The sequence below is a fragment of the Dendrobates tinctorius genome, unplaced genomic scaffold (genome assembly GCF_039654945.1).
Source record: "Dendrobates tinctorius isolate UK_male_01 unplaced genomic scaffold, ASM3965494v1 ptg000011l, whole genome shotgun sequence".
Lineage (NCBI taxonomy): Eukaryota > Metazoa > Chordata > Amphibia > Anura > Dendrobatidae > Dendrobates > Dendrobates tinctorius.
In genome coordinates this window covers 1542047-1561985 of record NW_027361679.1, presented here as the reverse complement: position 1 = coordinate 1561985, position 19939 = coordinate 1542047, and the positions used below count along the sequence as shown (strand labels likewise).

General features: G+C 43.8%; 1 protein-coding gene across 2 annotated transcripts in view; it reads left to right on the top strand.

Moving 5' to 3' along the window:
• BANK1 (B cell scaffold protein with ankyrin repeats 1) overlaps window positions 1–19939 on the top strand; it is a 1011739-nt gene that overhangs the window by 558448 nt on the left and 433352 nt on the right. The window lies entirely within an intron of this gene.

Sequence of the window (19939 nt, the reverse complement as noted above, 5' to 3'; positions counted from 1 at the left end):
GCAATCAATCTACCAGTAGGTGCAGTAGATTCTAAGAAAACCAACAGACTCTGCATTCATGATCTGCATGTTTTTGAGTCTGCGTATTAGAATAATTAATTGAAAGGGGGGGTGTTCAAAATAATAGCAGTGTGGAGTTCAATTAGTGAGGTCAATTATTCTGTGAAGAAACAGGCGTGAATCAGGTGGCCCATATAAAAGGGTGAAACCAGGACATGTTGTACTTGTATTTCTCCTTGAAAGCGTGAGAAATGTAGGTTGTTTGAGACATTGTTCAGAAGAACAGCGTACTTTGATTAAAAAGTTGATTGGAGAAGGTAAAACTTATAAAGAAGTGTAGACAATGATCGGCTGTTCAGCTAAAATGATCTCCAATGCTTTACAATGGAAACCCAAACCAGAGAGATGTGGAAGAACATGGAAGACTACCATTAGAATGGAAGGAAGAATAGCCAGAATGACAAAGGCTCAGCTAATGATCAGCTCCAGGATGATCAAAGACAGTCTCAAGTTATCTGTGAATACAGTATCTGCGGGACACGCACGCAGGGATAAAGGGAGGTGGGCATCACATTGGAAGGGAGTTAATGACGATTGGGAGAAACTGCGAGGCGAAGGGGGGAACATTACATGGATCGGGGGCAGGGAGGAAATGACATAGGGAAAAAGAGGTGAGATCACAGGGAAAGGACTCAAAAGGACTGACCGAGGGGAGATGGGCCCTCTTTGACCACGGCCAGCTGGACAACAAGAAGGATCATCGGAACCTCTCCCCCAAAAGCTCCTCCTTTAAACCGCTCCTGACTGGTATGGACTAGAGATGAGCGACTTTGCCTTTTTTATGGTCGAGTCGGGTTTCATGAAACCCGACTTTCTCAAAAGTCAGGTCGAACGAAATCGGCAGACTATAGGGAAAGTCGGAGGCCGACTGAAACACGAAACCCAATGCAAGTCAATGGGGCAGCAAAGTCGGCAGGGAGTGGAGGACAGTAAACACACCTACAGTGCCCATTTCAATGCCAAAAACATTAATTCTTATTACTGAAGCTTCTCAACCTTAATTTACTTCATAATAATAGTTACGTATTGAAAACTGGGGGTTATTTGGCTAAAGTTGTGGGGGGGTAGGTCTGGCTCCAGGTTTTCGTGTGCCCTGAGCCAAAGAGTGTCAGTGCGCCCCTTTAACACATACCACAACTCATTATGCTCCGATACGGCACAGAAATATAGGTATAGTACAATGACACATACTTCACTGCTTACCCCTCCGTCAGGAACAATATTCACACTAACTCGTAATGGAACAATGTGCCTGTCAAGCGCAGGCTAGAAAAATGCCTAGAATATCTAATTTTCTCAATTTCAGTGATCTAAAAGTTTCAGAGACCTTCATAGGGATGTAATAATAAAAGAGACTACACATTATCAGGTGCCAAACAAACCCATTTACTCAACATAAAAGTAATAACTTTGATATACACAAATTTCAAAACTCCTGAGAAGTACACTTTCATTTGTAAGAAAATCTGCCTTATTTATATGAAATATCCACAAACCTTTCCCTATCCATTCATAAAACAAGCTAAATAAACAATAGTAATGACTAAAAACATTACATACCAACTTTATAAAGTGTGATGTGTTCGGGACCAATGAGCCTGAGAAGCCAGCACAGCTATATCTTCCTTCCTGAAGCTCTGCAGACCAACTGTGGTATCAGGTTTCACACAGCAGCTAGAGCCAGGAGACTATCTAGAGGGAGGGGGTTTCCTGAAAATCTGGTGAGAAAGGAGAAATGAAAGTAGAAGAGCTGCGCCTGTCAGATCCATTGTTCCTGACGGAGGGTTACATGACATGACTGATCTATTTTAAATTGTACAATAGCTCAAAAAAAGGACAGTATATTACTCCATACAGTATTATGGCCACCACATTGAGGGCCATACAGAATAATGAGCCCCATATATTTCTCCATACAGAATAATTGGCCACATATAATGTTCCATACAGTATATGATGAGCTCCACATAATGATACAGTATATGATGGTCCCCATGGATGATGCTCCAGTGTGTTATGGGCCCAAATATTGCTCCACATATAATGGGCTTCATTTCTAATGCTCCAGGGTTTAATTGGCCCCATAGATGTTGCTCCAGTGTCTGATCTGCCCCATTTGGAATGCTCCAGTATATGATGGGCCACATGGATGATGCTCCAGTGTCAGATGTCCCCCATTTTGAATTCTCCAGTATATGATGGGCCCCATTTTTAATTAACCCAGGCATGGTATGTGAAAAGAGGTTCATGGAGTAATCTGAAGTGTGTGCTGCCACATCCTTCACTTTTGGTGTGGGTGAAGGACACAAGGAAAGTGGTTGCTCCTGACAAGAAGCCCGCACTTACAACTCAGTGCTTGTATTTTTTTAAACTTCAGAAGAGGAGGCGATAGAGCTGGAGGCTGTTTCAGCAATGTAAGCCAAAAACAGTTTCTGATGCTCCGGCTTTAAAAGCAGTCTACCTACTCCCAGAAAACAGAGCCTTACAGGCCTTCCAGAGCTACACCATGATGCAGGTTCAACACCTCCTGTATTAGCAGCTATTGTGTTTTTGGCACTACCAGCAGATGCACCACCACCACCATTAGTACCAGGTGGCCCCCCACACCCACGTCCTCTTCCACCATACTTCCTCATGTTTTAGAAAATTGACCCAAAATACTAGCAGATATATGATACTGTGTCAGAAGCGTACAGCTCTATACAGTCTAGGGATAACAGTAAATCTCTGTATATATTTCATGAGTCATACACAGACGCTCACAGGCTCAGTATGGATTACCCAATTAAATAAAAAGGTGAAAAAGGGTACAGTATCACCAGATACAAGGTATACAGTATATAGTATAGTGTAAACATTCTGAATCTCCGTATACATTTCAGGAGGCAGACACAAATGCTCTCAGGCCCAGTATGGATTACACAAGAATATGAAAAGCTGTAAATGGGTAATGTAACACAAGCGTACAGCTGTATACAGTGTTGGCCAAATTTGAAATCTCGGTATATATTTCCGGAGTCACCCTCAGACGCTCACTCAGTCTGGGTTTGATCATAATACAAAATGTTGTAAGAAAGGTACTGGATAACAAGATAGCAAGTATATACTGTATATTATAGGGTACAATTGATATCTCCGTATACTTAGTCCCATAGTCAGTCTCAGACGCTTACTCAGTATGGATTTGACCATAATACTAAATGTCGAACAAAGGTACTGTATAACAAGCTACAAGCTGTATCGAGTATAGGGTAAAAGTTAGTATCTCCGATTCACCGTATATATAGAAGGCGTAAACCACACATGCTCACTCACAATGGATGATACCGTAATACAAAATTTTGAACAAAGGTACTGTATCAGCACATACCAGGTGTATCCAGTCTAGGGGTAATTGTAAATTTCTGTCTATACTTCCGGAGTCAGACAGACACTCACAGGCTCAGTATGTATTACACCAGAATTTAACAAGTAGAAAAAGGGAAAGGTAGTCGAAGCGTACAAAAGTATACAGTGCTGTGGTACTTTTAAATCTTCGTATATATTTCAATCTCAGTAAGCCAGTCCAGACTCTCCGCTACTGGAAGCTACATGGATACAAGTACAGCCGGAAAGTCGAGTGTTAGCAGAAATTTGGGAATTACTCATTGCGGGAAAACCTCCTGGTACATGTTGCAGAGGCGATGCAGACCCTCAATTACTGTGTCTGTGGAGACACCGAAAACGGTTCTTTGTGAAGAAAGGATTGCTTTATCGCAGTAGCGTGGATCACATCACCGTTACTCGTCTCCATCAAACTGTGATCACAGGGAGAGATGTAGACATGGTCCTCACTGCCTATCATGATGTGTCTGGTCATTTTGGAGTGCAAAAACAGAAGCCACAGACCGTAGGCGATTCTATTAGATTGGCATGAGAGGAGACATTGAAAAATGGTGACAGGAATGTCACACGTCTGTGACTATCACAACTGTGAAAGATGATCATAAAGCACCACTGCATCCGCTTGTAAGTTGACGTCCATTACAAATGGTAGCCATTGATCATCTGAAGGTAGAGGCCAGCAGGAAAGGCCATATCTACATCTTACCCATCATCAATCAATAAACCAAATTTCTAGTGGCCGTCCCTGTAAAGGATTTAACTGCCCAGACTACACAGTGGTGGAGCAGGGAGAGGTAAGTACTGCAACTTGCAAGTGCTGTGGCCATGACCAAGCGGGGGGGGCACACTCGTGGTTGACGGTACTGGCACAGGGTCCCTCATAGTACGGTGGTGTGTCTGATGGCGAGTGGGCCCCCCCACCATCAGAGACACTGTATTGTACTATGAAGGGCCCTGTGCCAGTGCCGTTGGCCATCTTTGGGCCCATCCACCTGTTCAGAGCAGCGGCACTTGCCCGGGTGCGCCAGGTGTTGACCCGAGCCATTGGGGGGGTAGGCAGCCCACTAAGGGAGGTTTAAAAAATGGCATATGTTGATGTGATGGCTGGACATTCAGCTGCTGCAAAGGGCGGAATTGGGCAAGTCCGAGGAAGAGGAGGACAAAAGCGAGGCAGTTTTCTGGCAACCTATGTGTCATCAGGGGAAGGTGGAAAAAAATCCTTTGAAACCCATGCAAGGTTCATTTTAATGAAGGCTAGATCATCAACATTTTGGGTAGACAGTCGGGTCCTTTTTTCTGTCAGGATTGATCCAGCAGCACTGAAGACTCTTTCATATAAGACACTGGCAGCAGAGCAAGCGAGCTCCTGCAAGGCATATTGTGCCAATTCAGGCCAGGCGTCCAGTTTAGAGGCCCAATAGTCAAAGGGGAATGACCTGCGAGGGAGAACATCGATATGGGAGGAGAAGTAGTTTGTAACCAAAGTTGACAACTGCTGTCTCCTGTCACTTTTAATCGATGCAGTATTAGCAGTCGTGTGAGCCGTACTTGAGAAATCATTCCACAACATGGTCATTAAACCCCTATCTCCAACGCCACTTCGGCTGTGTGCAACTCGAACACCTCTTCCATTGTGCCCACTACGGCTCGTGGGAGAACCAGCACCGCTGCTGTGTGCTGGGAAAGCCTCAAACAAACAGTTTACCAGAGTTGCTTGTTTGTTAACCAATATTATCTCTAGGTTCTCCTGTGGCATGATGTTGTGTAATTTGCCTTTGTAGCGTAGATCGAGGATGTTGGCCAGCCAGTAGTCGTCATCCCTCATCATTTTGGCAGTGCGGGGGTCCCTTTTTTGGATCCGCAAGGCATAATCGCACATGTAGGCCAATGTTCCAGGTGTCAATGATGCACTGCCAGTGGTGGGTGGAAGAGCACTTTCTGGTAAATCCACATCCCTACAGTCATGCACAAACACTGTACCTGATCTTGGAACGCCAACATTTTCTCTTGCCCCCTGAGAAGCATCCTCATGCCCAAAATAATCATCCCCCTCACCCTCCTCCTCCTTCTCTTCCTCTTCTTCCTCCACCTCATCCAGGACAGTTCCCTGACCAGACAATGGCTGACTGTCATCAAGGCTTCCCTCCTCCTCCTCTGCAGACGCCTGATCCTTAATGTGTGTCAAACTTTGCATGAGCAAACGCATAAGTGGGATGCTCATGCTTATGATGGCATCATCTGTGCTTACCAGCCATGTGCATTCCTCAAAACACTGAAGGACTTTACAGAGGTCTTTCAGCTTTGACCACAGCACACCCAACAATTCCATGTCTTCCCTCAAACTGCCTGCCCGTGTATCCTCCCACAAATGCATTACAGCCTGCCTCTGTACTCACAGCCTCTCAACCATGTGCAGGGTGGAGTTCCACCTTGTTGCAACGTCTATGATTAGGCGGTGCTTGGGGAGGTGGAGCAATCGCTGCAGCTTCTGCATACGAATGGAGTGGACGTTTGAGCGACGGATGTGCGAGCACAGTCTTTCGCACTTTATGGAGCAAGGATGTTAACTCCGGATAATTATTAAGGAAGCACTGCACCACCAGGTTCAAAGTGTGAGCCAGGAAAGGTTTGTGTGTGAGTTTTGCACGGGCTATGGCTGCCACAAAATCACGGCCATTATCACTGACTTCCTTGCCTGCCTCAAGACGTAGACTGCCCAGCCATGACTCAGTTTATCGCTGCAAGTAGTCGGCCAGTACCTCCGCGGTGTGTCTTTTGTCGCCCAAAGACATCATCTTTAACATAGCCTGCTGACGCTTACCACTAGCTGTTCGATAGTGGGCCACCTCGTGTGCAACACTGCCAGCTGCGGATGGAGTGCTCGTGCGACTGCGCTCTGTGGATGAGCTTTCACTGATAGAGGAGGAGGATCGAAAGCCTACAGCCAACTGTTTCCTATACCGTGGGCTAGGCAGCAATGTTCCACCGCCGCTGTCCCCAGTGGAGCCTGCATTCACCACATTAACCCAGTGCGCAGTGATGGACTCATACTGGTCCATGCATCTGTTGTGAGGTGCACCTTTCCACTCACTGACTGTTTTAGTGCATGGACAATGCGGTCTTTCACATGCCGGTGGAGGGCAGGGATGGCTTTTCGAGAAAAGAAGTGCCGACTGGGTAGGTCATAGCGTGGGACAGCGTAGGCTATGAGTTTGCGGAAAGCTTCGCTTTCAACCAACCGGTAGGGCATCATCTCTAATGAGATTAGTTTGGCAATGTAGGCATTCAAAGTGTACATGGATGAGAGGATGAGTACTTTCTTGTCCTACTCAGAGTGTTTGGTAGGGTGAGCTGGACTGGAGAGCTGCATATGGGGGAAGTAGCGATGGACTGGACGGAGTGAGAGGGGGTTGGTGATGGTATTGTTGGTGATGGTCTAAAATATCTCCAAGCAGGAATTAATCCACACAGCCATAAAATGCATTCATTGTGCACATGCCTGTATGAACTGTCGCCTAAGAGTGCGTGCAGTATAAGAAGTTCTCCATAGACCGGGGTGCCACTCCAAAGCAATAGGCACAACAACTTCACCAAAAAAGAAATACAGATGGCACTCACCGGTTAAAATCTTCTTTATTCTATTTCTTTAAAACATCGGCATAGGGAGGATGGGAGCAGGAGTGGAGATGACGACAGCTGTTTCGCGCTGCAGTGGCGCTTCCACTGGTCTCAGAGGGGAGTGAGCCCAGTCTCACTTCTTAACAGAGGGAGACAATCAAACCCCACCCCCACTGTTTCAACACATATGCAGCAATTATCAATGACAGTTAAAATATTCTAGAAAAACAAATAAAAAACACATATACAATCATGAAAGCTTATTATAGAAAAACAGACATATCCAATCTCTCATTTAGAGTCTGACTCGAGCGCGCAATAAGAATCCCTCACTTCACCAGGCTATTCAGAAAGGACTTATGCTAGTGCAGCAGATTCCTCTTTGGTGCCCCCTTTAGGCGGAGAATGCCAGAGTGGGAAGGGAAGAAGGCGCAGGACGCCAGTGGAAAAGGAAACGTGTGTCTTGGAGGCAGAAACAGCAATAGACTCTTGTGATAATATGGTGTTGAATTTAACTGATCATGCTCTGAATAGCTCACATGTGTCTGCTCTTTCAAAGGGATTGGGTTTTTGTGTTTCAGAAGCGTTTAATTTTGTGGACTTTAAAATAGATCTCTTTAGAGCTATGCGAAAAATCCATCTACACAAATCATTTGCTTCCGGTGTTTCAGAGGTAACAGTATTAGAAAGAGAGAGTCCATGTCAGGTGGGCCCCTTGGGGTTTCTTGCTGGCACCAATTCACTGGCCGATGTTGGGGCGGATGCCCAGGTTTTGTGCGATCTGACTGCTCCAGAATTGGCTCATTCTGCAGATTCAGATCCCTTGAAACCCTTTACAGGAGGTGTACCGTCCACTTCCATGCCCCAGGTGGTCCCTGGGAATGTTATCGATTTATTTGAAACGGAGGTGTTGAAGGATGTTGAGTCCATTGTATATCCGACCGCTCCACCTAATCTGTCGACCTCGGAAAGACCTGCCCTCTTTGAGATGAGAGTGGTCTGATGTGGTCGGGAGGAATGCTGATAAGGGCGGTAATATAGTCCTATTACAAAGAGAGCAGTATATGATGGAGGCTATGAGACAGTTATCTGACACGTCTACTTATGTAAAATTGGCACAGGACCCGACGATTAAGTATAAAAATGAATTGCAGAGTTTTTTACGGAATAAAGTGAAATTAGGCATGCTGTCTAAGAAAAAGGCTGAAAGGTTATTACCGGAGTTCCCACGCCGCCCCCATTGGTATTATATTCCAAAGGTGCATAAAGCCCCTAATGCTCCACCAGGATGCCCCATTGTGTCAGGGATTGGATCCCTCACAGAACCATTGTCACAATACATGCATTGGTTGTTGTGTCCCGTATTGCAAGATATCCCTTCCTACATCAAAGACACTGATGAATTTTTTGGGGCGCTTAGAGGCATTATATGGCAAACAGGCTTCTCTTTGGTGTCGATTTATGTAGAAAGCCTATACACAAGGATCCCCCAGGATCTAGGTATTGTGGTTTTGAGGAGGATTTTGGGGTCTTTAAAGAGAAGTGACAGTTTTGTCAATTTTGTATGCGAAGGGGTTGATTTTGTTCTAAAACACAATGCATTTAAGTTTGAAGACGCATGGTTTTTACAATGCACTGGGACAGCGATGGGAACTCCGGTTGCTTGTACTTTCGCGGACCTCTTTCTAGCGGTGTTGGAGGAGGACTAGGTCTACAATGTGGGGAACAATTTTCTGAAACATATCAGACTTTTTGTGCGCTATGTGGACGATATATTCATGATATGGGACGGACCCCGTGAATCATTTGATGAATTTGTCCAGTACCTAAATAAGTCCAATGGCATGAATATGTCGTTCACGTCTAGATATGAAGGTCTTAACCTCGATTTTTTGGATGTACAGATCAGTGTTGTAGATGGTGAGTTGCAGACCAAGGTATTTCGTAAACCCTCCACCACAAATGCCGTTCTTCGGTTTGATAGCTTCCATCCAAATCATGTAAAACGGTCTCCCTTATAGCCAATTATTAAGATTGAAGAGAATACTCAAGAAGGCTATAATCAGCAAGCAGAGGAATTATGTGATAGGTTCTGCTGTAGGGGCTATCCTAATGGTCTTCTTAATGAGGCTAAGGTTAGGGCTGATCAGGCAGGAGGTCGCAATCGTAGTCCTGCCCGTGGATCTGAAAAGAGATTCGTTTTTTGTTTCAAATTTGGCCCTATGGATGGGGTTATACGATCTGCCATTCGCAGGAACAGGCATATTTTGGAGCGTGATAAGGATATTGTAGAGGTGACAGCAAGGGGTCCCATTATTTCCAATAGATGGGATACCACCTTGGGTGACACAGTAGTAAAAAAACGGATGGTGAAGCAACAAAGTAATTGGTTAAGCAAGAGTGTCCCACATGGTAATTTTAAGTGTGGACATTGTCCATTCTGTAGTTACCATATTGCAGACAGAACACTGTGCATCGGGGGAGTGTCTCATGTTGTTAAGGATTTTATCACCTGTAAAACAAATCACGTGGTTTATGTGGCTTTATTTTGTTGTAAAGCTTTTTACATCGGTAAGACCATTTGCCCCCTATATGTGAGATTTAGGGAGCATTATAACTCGGTTGGATCAGGTAAAGTTGTCCCACGCCTAATTAAACATGTCAGGGAATCTCATGGAGGAAATCCTGAGGTACTTTCCTTTGCTGGCTTGGAAAGGGTGTCTCTTCCAGCGCAATGGGGAGATTTACATAAACTTCTATTGAAAAGAGAGGCCATATGGAGATTGCGCACTCGGGCACAAGAATCTGCTGGTCTAAATGAGAGATTGGATATGTCTGTTTTCTATAATAAGCTTTCATGATTGTATATGTGTTTTTTATTTGTTTTTCTAGAATATTTTAATTGTCATTGATAATTGCTGCATATGTGTTGAAACAGTGGGGGTGGGGTTTGATTGTCTCCCTCTGTTAGGGCAGTTTCACACGTCCAGATAATTCCAGTACCGGAAAAAACGGTACCGGAGCTATCCGTGTCCGTGTGCATACGGAGGTCATCCGTGTGACATCCATGTGCTATCTGTATGTCCATGTGTACCATCCGTGTGCTGTCCATATGCTGTCCGTGTGTCTGTGTCCTTGTTTTTGAAAAATTATTTTTAATGTTAACCCTTTGACTTTTAAAAACGCACATGGACAGCACACGGACAGCAGTACGTGTTTACACGGACCCATTGACTTGTATGGGTCCGTGTGATCCGTGCTGTTGCACAAAAACGGACATGTCAGCGTGTTTTGCACACGGACACACGGTCCGTGAAAACATGCTGACATCTGCATAGACACATTCATGAGAATGTGTCTACGTGTGTCAGTGTCTCCGGTACGTAAGAAAACTGTCACTACACGTACCGGAGACACTGACATGTGAAACTGCCCTTAAGAAGTGAGACTGGGCTCACTCCCCTCTGAGACCAGTAGAAGCACCACTGCAGCGCTAAACAGCTGTCGTCATCTCCACTCCTGGTCCCATCCTCCCTATGCCGATGTTTTAAAGAAATAGAATAAAGAAGATTTTAACCGGTGAGTGCCATCTGTATTTCTTTTTTGGTGAAAGTGGTGATGGCCTAGATTCAGTGTTGTGTTGCAAAACCTGAGTGCTTTGGCCTTGCGAGGACACCTCCACATTTAGTGCTGATGGTGTGCTTAATGGTGGCGGTGGTCTTACAGTGGGGGAAGCGATGGAGCATTGCTGGCTACCTTAAGTCGGAGCAGGTGCACGTGTGCTACCTGAGGTTTTGTAGTCCATCCACGCTTGCAAGTGCATGTTGCTTAAATGTCTAAGCATGCAACTGGTATTCAAATTTCTGAGTTGTTTACCTCGGCTAAAGGTCCTTCCGCACTTCTTACAGGTAACCTTTGCCTCATCAGTAGGATTTTGGACAAAGAAGTGCCACACTGCACTCTTCCTACTATGGTATACATTTTCTGGCCTTGCACGCTGTGCTAAGTTGACCGTCTGGCCAAGCTGTCCTGTAACTCTTTTAGTTTTTGTTCCATGTTTTTGGACAGCTACGGGCCTGGCAGATAACCGCTGCTGCGATGTCAATGCTTGCTGCGGATCCTTCTCCTTATCTGAACTATTGCCAGCACCACCCTCCTCCCCCAATGGATGCCAATCCGGGTCCAGAACTGGGTCATCCATCATCTTCTCTTCAAAGTCATCTGCACATTCCTCTTTACCTTCCTCTGTGTCACCGCGTAAGGTGGTATAGTATGCGGGAAGATTCTGGCTCAATAGACTGCGAGGGCAATGTAGTGCTCTGGGTCGATGTACCAGCAGAATCATCGAACAGTGGCTGTGCATCAGTGCACTCCATGTCAGATTCATCTTGGACTGGGGAATTCTGGATTTGACTGGATAACCCAGGCATGGTATGTGAAAAGAGCTCCATAGAGTAATCTGAAGTGTGGGCTGCCGCATGCTTAAGTTTTGGTGGGGGTGAAGGACACAAGGAAAGGTGTTTTTCCTGACCAGAACCTTGCACTGACAACTCCGTGCTTGCAGGTTTCGAACGTTCAGAAGAGAAGGCAATAGAGCTGGAGGCTGTTTTGGCAATGTACACCAAAACCTGCTCCTGATGCTCCGGCTTTAAAAGCGGCTTTCCTACTCCAAGAAAAGGGAACCTTACTGGCCTTCTTGGGCCAGACAATGATGCAGGCTCCATACCTCCTGCTTTAGCTGCTATTGAGCTTTTGCCAGAACCAGCCGATGCCTCACCACCATCAGTACCAGCTGCACCCCCCTGCCCACGTCCGCGGCCTCTTCCACCATACTTCCTCATGTTTGGGAAAATGTACCAAAAATACCAGCAGAGAGATGGTACTGTATGAGTAGCGTCCAGCTATGTAAGGTGTATTAAAAAAATTAAATCTACTCACAGTATGTATTGGACCGTTATCCAACAAGCAGATATACGGAACTGTATCAGAAGTGTACAGCTGTATACGTTTTTTGTGTAACTAACAATCTCCGTATAAGTATTTATGGAGTGTCATACACACACGCTGACTCTGTGTAGATGTGACTGTAATGCGAAGGCAGATATACAATACTGTTTGAGAATCGGACTGCTCTATTCGGTGTCTGTATGGAAAATTGTCAATCTCCGTCTATTTGTATAGGGACTGACACACGCTGTCTCTGTCTAGTATTGACTGTGATTAAACAGCAGATATATGAAACTGTTTGAAAAGCGGACAGCACTCTAAGGTGTAGGTCTGGAAAAATGGAAAAACTCTTTGGCTTTTTCTGCCAGAGTCACACACAGATAGGTTCTATTTATCTGTGATACAAGGCGGTACACGGTAGTGTGTGAGAAGCGTACACCGCTATACGGTGTCTGTATGGAAAATTGTCAATCTCCGTCTATTTGTATAGGGACTGACACACGCTGTCTCTGTCTAGTTTTGACCGTCAAACAGCAGATATATACGAAACTGTTTGAAAAGCGGACAGCACTCTAAGGTGTAGGTCTGGAAAAACGGAAAAACTCCTCAGCTTTTTCTTCCAGAGTCACACCCAGATAGCTTCTATTTGTCCGTGATACAAGGCGGTACACGGTAGTGTGTGAGGAGTGTACACCGCTATACGGTGTCTGTATGGAAAATTGTCAATCTCCGTCTATTTGTATAGGGACTGACACACGCTGTCTCTGTCTTGTTTTGACCGTTATTAAACAGCAGACATACAAAACTGTTTGAAAAGCGGACAGCACTCTAAGGTGTAGGTCAGGAAAAATGGAAAAACTCCTCAGCTTTTTTTTCCAGAGTCACACACATATAGCTTCTATTTGTCCGTGATACGAGGTGGTACACGGTAGTGTGTGAGGAGCGTACACCGCTATACGGTGTCTGTGTGAAAAATTGTCAATCTCCGTCTATTTGTATAGGGACTGACACACGCTGTCTCTGTCTAGTTTTGACCGTCAAACAGCAGATATATACGAAACTGTTTGAAAAGCGGACAGCACTCTAAGGTGTAGGTCTGGAAAAACGGAAAAACTCCTCAGCTTTTTCTTCCAGAGTCACACCCAGATAGCTTCTATTTGTCCCTGATACAAGGCGGTACACGGTAGTGTGTGAGGAGCGTACACCGCTATACGGTGTCTGTATGGAAAATTGTCAATCTCCGTCTATTTGTATAGGGACTGACACACGCTGTCTCTGTCTAGTTTTGACCGTTATCAAACAGCAGATATACGAAACTGTTTGAAAAGCAGACAGCACTCTAAGGTGTAAGTCTGGAAAAACTCATCGGCTTTTTCTTCCAGAGTCACTCCCAGTTCGCTTCAATTTGTCTGTGATACCAGTCGGTACACGGTAGTGTGTGAGGAGCATACATCGCTATACGGTGTCTGCATGGAAAATTGTCAATCTCCGTCTATTTGTATAGGGACTGACACACGCTGTCTCTGTCTAGTTTTGACCGTTATCAAACAGCAGATATACGAAACTGTTTGAAAAGCGGACAGCACTCTAAGGTGTAAGTCTGGAAAACCTCATCGGCTTTTTCTTCCAGAGTCACTCCCAGTTCGCTTCAATTTGTCTGTGATACCAGTCGGTACACGGTAGTGTGTGAGGAGCATACATCGCTATACGGTGTCTGCATGGAAAATTGTCAATCTCCGTCTATTTGTATAGGGACTGACACACGCTGTCTCTGTCTAGTTTTGACAGTCATCAAACAGCAGATATACGAAACTGTTTGAAAAGCGGACAGCACTCTAAGGTGTAGGTCTGGAAAAAAGGAAAAACTCGGCTTTTTCTTCCAGAGTCACACCCAGATAGCTGCTATTTGTCCATGATACCAGCCGGTACAGGGTAGTGTGTGAGGAGCGTACACCGCTATACGGTGTGTGAAAAAATGAACGCTCAGTAACTCACCAGGACAAAATAATAAAAGTTGGAGTGCTTTGAAAAAAGAAGTTTGAACAGCAGTGTGCACACAGCAATGCAGCTAGCAGGTTGCCTTAAGAGGCAGCCTAATCACCACCAGTGCTGCTGCACACAACAAAAATCCTCCCCTTTCACTGCACACTAACTGTACAGTGAAAAGCGCTATCAGCAGAAGCAGTTTTTTTTCTTCTTCCCTGCCTAACGCTGTCCCTGTTCAGAATCAGCAGGAGCACCTCTCCCTATTCTAAGATCGGCAGAAGTAAGATGGCGGTCGGCGGTTCCAGCCTTTTATACCCACTGTAACGCCACACAAAGCCAGCCAATCACCTCAATGCCCTTCTCTAAGATGGTGGTGGCCACTGCCCATGTCATTGCGTTGCCCACAGTGTGCGTCCACCTTCATTGGCTGAGAAAAGGCGCTGGAACCATTATTTGAAACGCAACTTTGGCGCTTTAATCAGCGACCTCATGGCCGACCTCATGCTATGGTCGGGTTTCGATCGGCAAAACCCAACTTTAGCTAAAGTCGGCTATTTTGAATTTGACCGACCCGTTTCGCTCAACTCTAGTATGGACGCTCTTTTAGGTAGGCTACAAGCAGCAGCCAGCGCTCACCCCCCTGGCTGGCTTAAGGAGACGATTAATGGGATCCTGGGTAGTGGCGCATTCGGAGGTCAGGAGCAGGGTCCCATGGGAGACCAGTCACAGGGTCCCAGAGGAGGCAGGTCGTAGCATCCCCAACGGTGAGCAGTGCCTTGCAGGATCAAGGGCTATCGAGGATAATGCTACCGGGAAATTTAAAAAATGAGATTCTCAAAGCACAATCATTAACAATCCCTAAAAGAGGGAAGAATAGAAAGCATTTAAGGAAACCAGGATGGATAATCTTAAGCTAATATTGAATTAAAGCTTACAAGACATGTCAAAAGCAATAAGAAAGGATTTTGGGGGTATGTCAAAAGTAAAAAGGTCAAAGATGCTATAGGATTTTTACAGGATGAAATTGGTGAAGTGGTAAAAAAATGATATTAATAAGACCGAAATTTTAAATTTCTATTTTGCATCTGTTTTCTCTTAGAAAGTAAATGTAACATCAACTGATCTTCACTGCACTATTGAATTAATAGAAGAATCCACACTATCTATAAACAGAGAGATAGTGAGGGAATACTTAGCTAACATAAATAAATTCAAGTCTCCATGTCCAGATGAATTACATCCTAGAGTACTGAAGGAGAAAGCAGAAGAAATTATTGAACCACTCTCCATAATCTTTGAAAATTCCCGGAGAACAGGAGAAGATCCAGAAGAATGGAGAAAAGCAAATGTTGACCCTATCTTTAAAAAGGGGTATAAGGTGGACCCATGGAACTATAGGCCTGTGAGCCCTATTTGTATACCAGGAACGATCTGGAACTGCGGCTAGTTACAGTGAGAGAATGCGTGGTGGGTGAGAGTATTCATTAGCCATTCCTGCACTGTAAATAAATAAATAAAAAAAACGGTGTGGGTTCCCCTGTAGCTTTGCTAACCAGCCAGACAAAACACATAGTTGGGGACTGCAACCCTCAGCTGTCGGCTTCGGCAAGACTAGTTATTAAGATTATTAAGAATAGAGGGGTCCCCATGCTGTTTTTTTAATTATTTAAATAAATAATTGGAAAAAACAGCATGGGGTCCCTCCATTTTTGACAACCAACCTTGTTAAAGCTGAAAGCTAGGGGCTGGTAAAGGGCCATGGATATTGCCCCCCCCAGCCCAAAAATAGCAGCCTGCAGCTGCCCAGAAAAGGCACATCTATTAGATGTTACAATTTTGGCACTTTGCCTGGCTCTTCCCACTTGCTCTGTAGCAGTAGCAAGTGGGGTTCATATTTATGAGGTTGATGTCACCTATGTATTGTCATGTGACATCAAGCCCACGGCTTAGTAATGGAGAGGCGTCTGTAAGACACATATCCATTACTAATCCTATAGTTGTATGGTAATTAAAGACACAGCCAGAATAAAGTCCTTTATTTGAAATAAGACTAAACACAGTTTTCCATTTTTATTTAAACGCCTAATTCCACAGAAGCCCCCGTTCTCCTGTAATAAAACTAAAATAAAAAAAACCAACAATATACCATACCTGTCTGTCGTTCTGTCCCACGCCGTAATCCATGTCTGGGGGATAAACAATTTTCAACCTGGATGATGCTAAGATGCGACCATCCTGGCTGAGAACCACTGGTGACTGAACTGCTGCGAGCGCAGCCTCATAGATCGGTGTTGGCGTCATTGAGGCTACCTCTGGTCAGTGAGGCTCTGTTCCCAGCCAGGCTGAACTGCAGTGTCCTACGTTACCTAAAGATCTAAGCTTTAGCTTGGTTGATTGTCAAAACTGGGGGGACCCAGGCTGTTTTTTAATTATTTAAATAATAAAGAAACACGGCATGTAGACCCCTCTATTTTTGACAATCAGCAAATATAAAATTGAAAGCTGGGGGATGCTATCAGCAAGAGCTGGTGTAGGATGATGATAGTAGTACTCTCATAGACCAATGCCTGTGACTGATGATAACCTTTTTACCTCCGTAGTCAGAGCTGTTGGCTTCCATGCTTTTATCTGACAATGTGGAAATTCTAGCACTCTGACTGGTGGTAAAGAACTTACTGATTGGAGACGGTATTTCTCACACTGTCACACAGATGACAGCATGGGAGACAACGGATGTTCGGTCCTCCCATTCATTTAAACAGGGTTTGGATTCTGGTTAGAGTTCAGGAACCAGTACTGAACTTTTTAAAAATGTTTACCAAACCCATCAGACCTGAATTTCCACAGGTCCACCCATCACTAGTTGCAAATAAGTCAGGAAAAACATCTGGTCTGGAACACCAAACCTCCGCCTTCAGTGGCAAGCTAAAAACGAAAAATATGTGAACACATTATAAAAACATGTACGAACATATGCAAAAACATACATTAGACTTCAAAAACAGCAAAAATGGAAATGTGAGTTTGTTGCAAACAAGAAAAAGGAGCAAAATACCAAAGACTCAAAAAAACCCGCAAATAGTGCAAATGCAATATGTTTTTAAGCTCTGTTGACCGATGGCTACAGTTAGCTAGGTTTTTACCCTTCTGAGATGCTTGTGCACAAGAACAGTAATTAATTAGCGCTAAGGCTGTGTGCCCACGTTGCGTTTTTTTAAGCGTTTGTGCTGGATCAGACGCTTCAGAAACGGTTAAAATAAGCATCCCATTCATTTTAATGCATTTTTGCATTTTTGTTCCAATTGAGGCGTTTTTTCCGCATAGGAAACGCTTAGCGGCTAAAAACGCAGCATGTTCATTATTTTCCGCTTCATCTGCGTTTTTAGCTGCTTCCTATGAGTCCTGAAGACGCGCGGAAAAAAAGACATCAAAAACGCGCGGTGTTTAAGCAAAAAACACAGAAAAAAGACGCGCGTTTTCTGGGAAGGATAGCATTTTCTACCAGTTTTAAAACGCTAAATTGGGCACATAGCCTAATAGTATTCAAGAGATGTACATTCCTTTTCAGATTTAATTATGCAAAAGACTTATACCTATTTGTTTAACATTCACTTTTTGTTTTGAGTGCAATGAAGAGATTTCTATTATACTTAATCTTAAGCTTTTTTTTCAGCTGTTTTTTATTACAGTGAATCATTTCCCATTTAATTTTGGGTCTAGCAATAAGATAAAAACTGAAAATTATCCAGGACATTAACATCATTTTTTTCTTAAAGATGGCATATCAGCATTTCTGTATCTGACTTTAAAGTATGGCTTAGGGCCATCTATTTGAGATTGCTGTGCAGAGACTATTAATTTAAATGTCTGAGTCCTGGTTTAGTTTTTGTCCTCAATTGTCTCACTTCACTGTAAGAAAAAAGTTATAAAGGGATTTAAAATCAACAATTCCTCAATGCATCTTAGAGTATAGTACTGTTTAGGGGGCTAATATATGCTGTAGTGATGGCATAAACTGTGGGTATTTAAAGATATATATATATATTTATATATACTGTATATATGTGGAAAAGAAATATTTGATACACTGACAATTTTACAAGCTTTCCCATCGACAAAGAATGGAGAGGTCTGTAATTTCTATCATACATACTCTTCAACTGTGAGAGACAGAATCTAAAAAAAATCCAGAACATCACATTGTATGATTTTTACATAAATAATTACAGTACCTTTTTTTTTTGCTTGAAGTAAGGATTTGATACAATAGAAAAATGAAACTTAATATTTGGTACACAAGCCTTTGTTTGCAATTACAGAGGTCACGTATTTCCTGTAGTTCTTGATCAAGTTTGCACACACAGCAGCAGGGATTTTGGTCCACTCCTTCATACAGATCTTCTCCAGATCTTTCAAGTTTTGGGGCTCTTGCTAGGCAACATTAAGTTCAGCTTCCTCCAAAGATTTTCTATTGGGTTCAGGTCTGGAAAACCTTGAAATCCTTTTTATGTAGCCACTTCTTAAGTTACCCTGGCGGTGTGTTTCTGGTCATTGTCATGCTGGAATACCCAGCCACAACCAATCTTCAATGCTCTTACTGAAGGAAGGAGGTTTTTGGCCAAAATCTCGTGATACATGATCCCATCCGTCCTCCCTTCAATGCCTCAGTTGTCCTGTCCCCCTTTGCAGAAAAGCACCCCCAGTGTATGATGTTCCCCACACCATGCTTCACGGTTGAGACGGTGTTCTTGGGGTTGTACTCATCATTCTTCTTCCTCCACACACAGTGATTGGAGTTGATACCAAAAAGTTCTACTTTAGTCTCATCCGACCACATGATCATCTACCAAGCCTCCCCTAGATCATACATATAGTCACTGATGAACTTCAAACGGACCTGGACATGTGCTGGCGTGAGCAGATGGACCTTGCGTGCCATGCAGGATTTTAATCAATGAGTCTGTTACTAACGGAAATGTTTGAGACTGTGGTCCAAGCTTTCTTCAGGTCATTGACCAGGTCCTCCCATGTAGTTCTGGACTGATTCCTGACATTTCACACAATTATCCTCACTCCACAAAGTGAAATCTTGCATGGAGCCCCAGACCGAGGAAGATTGACAGTCATCTTGTATTTTTTTCCATTTTCTAATAATTGCACCAACAGTTGTTGCCTTCTCACCGAGCTGCTTGTCTTTCCCCCATCGCAGCCTTTTGCAGGGCTGCAATTTTGTTCCTGGTGTCCTTAGACAGCTCTTTGGTCTTTTTGGTGGAGAGGTTGGAGTGTGTGTGACTCAGTGTGTGGACAAGTGTCTTTTATACAGGTAACGAGTTCAAACAGGTGCAATTAATACAGGTAATGAGTGCAGAGTAGGAGGGCTTCTTAAAGAAAAACTGTGAGAGCCATAATTCTTGCTGGTTGGTAGGTGATGAAATACTTATTTCATGCAATAAAATGCAATTTAATTATTTAAAAATTACATAATGTGATTTTCTATTTATTTTTAGATTCTGTTTCTCACAGTTGACGTGTACCTACAAAAAAAATTACAGACCTCTCCATTATTTGTAGGTGGGAAATATTGCAAAATCTTCAGTGTATTACATTATGAATTTCCCCACTGTGTGTATATATATATATATATATATATATATATACATACAGTATATAAATACCATGTATACTCAAGTATAAGCAGATTGAGTATAGGCCAAGGCACCTAATTTTACCACAAAAAACTGGGAAAACGTATTGACTCGAATATAAGCCTAGTGCCTAGTATGTATTGTCCCTTCATCCCTATCCTGGTATGCATGGCTCCCTCATACCCATTCTGGTTTGCATGGCCTCCTTATCCCGAACCTGTTATAGGGATCCTATTATGTATGGCCACCTCATCCCCATCCTGGTATGCATGGCTTTCTCATCCCTATCATGGTATGCA